We start from the raw sequence: 5,525 nt of genomic DNA on the forward strand, positions 1-5,525 counted from the left end.
TAAGGACAACAGATGGAAATTAGCCTTTGGCTATAATCTGGCATGTTTACATTCATGTAATTTTTTTTTTTTTACATTTATGTTCATTAACATGCACTGTCCTAAATAAATAAATCGCAGTATAACACGAAGAAAACACAACATCACCTCTGCTTCGTCTGACTGGCTGTTGTTGACGATTTGATGAAACTGTACATGACATGAGTGATGATGTCATCTTCTCCAGTTTCTTCTTGACCTGCTGAAATTATCCAACATGAAAAATGATATAAATTAAATATTTAAACAGAGATTACATTTAAGATAGTTGTTACTGTCATTATAATGAATGTGAACTTTATTCTATTAAACAAACTCAGACATGAAAGATCAGGAAGTCTGAGTCTCACCTTCAGGTTTCCTGTGAACACATTGTCTCCCCAGCAGAACCAGCAACACCAGTAGAACCACAACACAGACTGATCCAACAGATGACAACATATGTCTGAGAGAGGAACCAGGAGGAGGTGTGGATGTAGGTGGAGGTGTGGTGGTGTGTTCCCCTAAAGTAAAGCAAACACAGTCATTAAGTTGTCGTCACATTGTGAATGTTGAAAGCTGCAGAAACACAGACAGGTGAGTGTGTCACCTGTGACAGTGATCCAGCTGGATGGAGACTCTCCATGACCGCTGATGTCACACTTGTAGAGGCCTTCATCAGACCTGGAAACATGCTGGATGGTCATGTGACCTGTAGGCTGCTTCCTGATGAGGGAGCCATCTTTATAGAAAGCAGCTGGGAGGTTGGAGGGAGTGGTCTTTGTTTTACAGAGCAGAGTGACGTCATCTCCCTCCATCACAGGGAGGACAGGACTCTGCAGGATCACTGATCCACCTCAACACAGAGACAAACTACAGCATTTCATCCATTTACACACAGCTTCATCAACACTAACTCCACACACTCAGCTTACCAGGGACTGTCAGGTTAACCATGTTACTGATGGGACCCTCTCTGGACTCACACCAGTAAACTCCACTGTCAACTGTGTCAGTGTAACTGATGGTACAGGAAGAACCAGCTGGTTTTCCCCACCCATCTGTTCCACACTGAGTCCTCTGTTGTTCTCTTGTGTTTCTCCTCAGAGTCCATCCAGCAGAGCTGTCGTCCTCCTCACAGCTCAGAGACACAAAGTCTCCTTGAAAGAACTGAGAGCTGCTGGGCCTCACAGTCAGACGAGCTGTGAGGGTTACAATGAAAAACTGATGATCTGTTAGAGTCACATTGTGAACCATGAACCCAACCAGGTCATATCAGTGAGCATTTCTCAGGTTTAAACTGTGACAGAAGAAGGTTACTGACCTTGGTTTGTTGTGCAGCTCAGCAGTGAGATCAGAACTAAAGAGAAATGACACTCAGGTTGATGAACATAAATCCCCACTAACAGCTGACAAACACAGTATATCTCTCTGATATACTGGCTCAGTTTCTATGTAATGCCAGCAACATGTCAAAGTTTAGAGCAAAGATAAACAAAAGATTGAAAAAAGTAAATAACACAGTAAAGTCATGTGTCCACTGTGCAGCTGTGTTGATATGAGTGAATGATTTGATCTTTTCACTGCCTGCTGTGTGTCCTCGACTCCTGAGCAAAGATAAAGAGTCAGTTCAGACCTGCAGTTGGTCCTCGTGGTGTTTTGAACTTGAATTCAGCCTGATTTGTTTTTCATGTCTTCTCCTCCATCATCAGTTATCAGGAGAGCAGACAGTCAAAGTACAAGAATTCAAACAAACACAGAGATTCTACTTACAGAGCAGACACAGCACAGATGTTTCCTTCATCGTCCTTCTCACTCATTTGAGCTTTTTTTCATTTCTGTCACTGACACCAAGTAAAGCCCGCCCTCTTCCTCTGAGCACCAGCTTTCTATTGGTTCAAATAGAGTTAGTGGTTAGTGTGTGTGTGTGTATGTACGCCCCCCTCAGTGAGAGAGGCAGATATGAGCTGAAACACAGGAATCAAACCAGGGACGCTGCTGTTATGGAGCTGAACTGGAACCATTCAGACACTGAGGCCCTCTGAACACATTTTAATTACAGCTGTGCAGAGACACACTGATGACTGACTGGATCACTATGATTCACATTTTACATTAACACCATCCTCACACATGTTTATATGTGGCCACTAGAGGGAGATGTTTCACCTTACAGACTAACACAAGCAGATCATCAGTGATCATTCAAGAGTTTTTTTTTTTTAAGTTGTTAATTTAAAAAAATAAAAATAAAAACACATGCTCTGGGTACATTCTATCTTTTCACTGATTGAGCCGTTTACCTGTCTAGATGCTCGTCTGAAGTTGTGGGTGGAGTGAGAGGCGCAGCCTCTGAAAGTCAGTGACTCTCACCTCCATTTAAACATCATTCAGATGTGTTTTTTAAGTTTAAAGGTGACATTTGGCCTTTCAGCTATTCACACAAAATGCCTAAATCGATAATGTATAACCATGTAGGTGGGAATAACCTGAACTCTACATCATGGGCATATCTGCCGAAGTTTCTCTGACACTCATTCATTCAGCTATGTCTAGTTTTGGAAAAAACAAAGAAAAAAAAAAAGAACATGGCCTCAGACTTGAAGGTGCTGATTCTAAGGCCAGACTGCAAGCTGGCGTTATTTCCTGAGGTCAGATGGCCCAGGATGTGAGTAGGCGTTAAGGCGTCTGGGGAGGGAACTCAAAACTGGATTATAGGGCTTTGGAGCGTGATGTCACGGGAGGGGGGCCACGCACCCTCCCGCCATGACAGTAGGCCAGACAAAGCACACGGAAGCGTCAGCTATGGTTCGTAGGTACTGTGTTGTCGGTTGCAATGGTAGATCACATGATAGGGAAGGCAAGAAGCTGGAAAATGGGCTCTCTTTTCATAGTTTCCCTTCCTGGAGGAAACGGGAGGGATGTCATGTATCCGATAATACTAAACGAAGACGTCAGGCTTGGATTGCAGCGGTCAGACGAGCGTAGCAAGTTCAAAATGCTACACACTACAATGCCAATCCGATTACTCATATCATGTGAGGGTGAAGACACAACACTGCTTGATAAGAATGTTAAGGTGTGCTGTGTTTTGGTGAATATGTGTCCCAGTGTGGTTGTCAAACCAGGGCCAAATGAAACGTGCTCTTGTTGAATATTCATAAAACCGCTGTGTTGCATGTACAGTTCATTGTAAATAATTGTACTTTCTGTAAAGTGGTTTCAATAAAACAGAAATAAGTATGTTTATTTTTTTTATTCAAGATCTGTTCACATGTACTTAGCAAGTACATACACATGAAATGCAAACTATTTACATGGCAATGCTGATTTTAAGCATGGTTCTGGCAGTCCCGCTTCCAACACAGTGTGTTTGTTTTGATTTGTTGCCTTCTGACAACTGCACATTCCAGGGTGGCCTTTTGTTGTGGGCAGTCTGAGGTACACCTGTGCACTACTCATGATGTCAGATCAGCATCCTGATGTGGCACACCTGTGAGGTGGGATGGATTATCTCAATATGGCAGATGTGCCCACTACCACACATTTGGACTGATTTGTGACCACTGTTTGGGAGGGATGGTTATATTGTGTATCTGGAATGAATTTTAGGTCTCTACGTCCATCCCATGGGGAATGGGAGCAGTAACAAAGGTGTTGCGTTTATATTTTTGTTGAGTGTAGTAAGTAAGATATTTCAGACATTATTCTGATACAGAGGAGGAGATACTGGAATTATAATTAGTATCTATGCATGCATTTGTGATTTTGTTTGACCTTCCCATTGCTCACAATTTGAATTTGTTCACACTGCAGATGAGGAGACTGCTTCTCCACCGAAAAAGAGAGCTTGTTTGGGGACTGAGACAGCGAAAGATGGCACAGTGGTACATGTATTCCATTACTCCCCAACACTGACCTTTTGTCAGTTTTGGCCGGCAGTCATAGGTTCTGTCCAATAATATGACGCGAGACTGGCGTAAAAGACATCCATGGATTGGCACTTTATTAAAGAAGGAGCATGATAACAGCACAAACACTAACTACAACTAAACAAAATGGCTTCCTTTTATACTCTACCTTTTCAGGTGAGCATCCGGAATAGCCCAAGTATGGGGGTTAACTAATCAAAATGAACACATAACCCTCCACACAAACAAACATACAATAACATTAAAGCACATCACAAACATATACATATTTCCAACACATACTATAAACAAACCAATAACATAAGCTTCCCCCATTTCTATCTAAATTAAATCCCTCTTTAACCATACTCCCTAACCCGGCACACTGGTCTGCTCCAAGAGCTCTTAAACAGGTGATTGAGCCGCTTTCACTCTTTTGCTCCACATCCTGCAAGAAGCAACTAGGACAGGTGAGTACCTTTACAAGTTCTCATTTCACATATGTTTAGGTTATTGATAAATGATTAACTGCAAGCAGCTCTAACTTTGGCTCTTCTCCGACACAGGTAGGATGGCCAGTCCCACTGTCTCTTTTCTGTAGTGATGGGCAGATGAAGCCCCATGAAGCACTGAAGCTTTTCATCCAATTGGTTCACCCCAACGCGAAGCTTCATGAAGCTTCATTTGCTCTAGCAGGACACCTACTGGACGTAAAAGTAATAGCTGGCATGAATTTGAAGAGTGTGGCATTTTGCACACAGCCTGTAAATGTCAACAACAAAAGGAGTGTGTAAAACATGTATATTGTAGTGATGGCAGTATACTGTGTATATTTATAGTGGCAGTATGGGAAATGATTATTTGGAAATGCTTGAAATGGAAATGATCATTTACTGTGAGGTGAGGTGTGGTTGGGGTGTGGACAGTGGTTGTGCTTTTGTAACGTTGAGGTATGGACAGCTACACACTGAGGCTTTGAGCCTCAGTCCTGCCTGTTCACATTTTATTCTGTAAAAACTAAATTTTCACTGCTTTTATGACCTTTTTAGTGGGGAGAACATAGCTAGGATTTAATGATTTAACAAATCTTTTGAATCCTTTGTCCTCCACAATGCTAAATAGCTGGGAGTCCTCAATCACCATGCTAACCAGGTCTTCATCTATTGGAGATTGTTCTCCTGAGGAAAGACAATAAAGATAAAGCACAAATATAAATATCACACACGTAACTTATAACAGTTGTATAATATTGTTATATCATTTAGTAACATTACTGCATGCTATATTATCATTGCATTTGATGGCTCACCTGGTCTTGCTCCACAATCGGTGTTCCCCTTATTCTCATGCAAAGCTCTGTAGTGCCTAAGCATGGATGAGGTGTTGTTGTTATATCCCAGCTCCCTGGCACATAGAAAACACTTCACCTTGTACAAAAGTCAAGACAGCTCAACATAAATTGTATTGCACCATCAGTATTATGACAATACATCTTCTGTGGAAATTTACATACCTTGTTGGGAGGAATAAGATCAAAATGTTCCCACACAGGGGAGGACATCCTCCTCTTCTTAGCTGGCTCCATTCTCTCCTGAC

The 5,525-nt window shown here is 42.0% G+C and overlaps 1 long non-coding RNA gene across 1 annotated transcript; it reads right to left on the reverse strand.

The window, feature by feature from the left end:
• Window positions 1-4,658: 4,658 nt before the first annotated feature.
• Window positions 4,659-5,525, reverse strand: LOC143419622 (uncharacterized). Its single transcript, XR_013099634.1, has 3 exons — window positions 5,443-5,525; window positions 5,239-5,356; window positions 4,659-5,107 (listed from the first exon to the last, which is right to left on the reverse strand). It is a non-coding gene; the product is annotated as an uncharacterized LOC143419622 (long non-coding RNA).

Source organism: Maylandia zebra, linkage group LG7 (genome assembly GCF_041146795.1).
Source record: "Maylandia zebra isolate NMK-2024a linkage group LG7, Mzebra_GT3a, whole genome shotgun sequence".
Classification (NCBI taxonomy): Eukaryota; Metazoa; Chordata; class Actinopteri; order Cichliformes; family Cichlidae; genus Maylandia; species Maylandia zebra.